This window comes from Cryptomeria japonica, chromosome 9, assembly GCF_030272615.1.
Source record: "Cryptomeria japonica chromosome 9, Sugi_1.0, whole genome shotgun sequence".
In the NCBI taxonomy this organism is placed as follows: Eukaryota; Viridiplantae; Streptophyta; class Pinopsida; order Cupressales; family Cupressaceae; genus Cryptomeria; species Cryptomeria japonica.
This window is the reverse complement of record NC_081413.1, coordinates 490,010,613-490,011,684: the sequence shown is the minus strand read 5'-3', so window position 1 is coordinate 490,011,684 and position 1,072 is coordinate 490,010,613. Positions and strand designations below refer to the sequence as shown.

General features: G+C 36.2%; 1 non-coding gene across 1 annotated transcript; it reads left to right on the top strand.

The window, feature by feature from the left end:
• Window positions 1-397: 397 nt before the first annotated feature.
• On the top strand, window positions 398-481 carry TRNAY-GUA (transfer RNA tyrosine (anticodon GUA)). Its single transcript has one exon. It is a non-coding gene; the product is annotated as a tRNA-Tyr (tRNA).
• Window positions 482-1,072: the final 591 nt, after the last annotated feature.

The following is a 1,072-nucleotide window of genomic DNA, read 5'->3' as shown; positions in this document are numbered from 1 at the left end:
ATGAACACTGGGCTTTATTGCAAGAGCCCTTTATCGGGCTTGAACCGATGACTTACGCCTTACCATGTATTCGTAGATATGAATAATCTAATGGGGTGTATATATTAATACATATATATATGTGTCTATATAATAGAATATAGCTATATATAGTTATATTGCTGATCCTGACAATGCAAGAAGAATATTCAATAATGAATATGAAGAAAGATTCTTTTTATTGACAAATTCCTAGGGATTTGAATATTATGACAATAAGTAGGCCCCTATCGTCTAGTGGCCCAGGACATCTCTCTTTCAAGGAGGCAACGGGGATTCGATTTCCCCTAGGGGTACTAGGCTAGGAAAGTAATTATAATACCTAATTAGGTATTATAATTACTTCCCATTTTTTCCTGGGTCGATGCCCGAGTGGCTAATGGGGACGGACTGTAAATTCGTTGGCAATATGCCTACGCTGGTTCAAATCCAGCTCGGCCCAATACCAAGTTGATCAATAGATTGAGATTGATACCAATCTATTGATATTGGTAAAAAAGGTAATTGGTTTTTGAATCCCGTATACTCGATATAGAAAGAATCGGAACGAACAGATACTTTCGGAATATTTGAAATAGAAAAGTTTTACAACCTGTTTTATCGACCTGGCACAGTTGAATTACTATGACTAATTAGTAAATAAACTGTACCTAGTGGGATTGTAGTTCAATTGGTTAGAGTACCGCCCTGTCAAGACGGAAGTTGCGGGTTCGAGCCCCGTCAGTCCCGATTCAATAAATTGAACAATTGTTTGAGCGATCCCTGCCCCAAACAAGAGCAAAAAAGGAAAAGAGAGTAGACTAGAATAGATTTGATTATTTCTTTTTTTTCACATTTTGAATGTGGATTATACCACCGATCTATCAGCATAGATCTGCAATCCTCTTTTATCCATACTGCGTATAGCTCTATGCTCTGCGGTCATCTCTCATATTTTTGTTTGCTCGGAAATAAATAAAATATTTCAAATTTGCTAGTTCCCCGTTTTTCAGAAACGAAAAGAACGTTTTTTCATTATTTTAAATAAATAAAA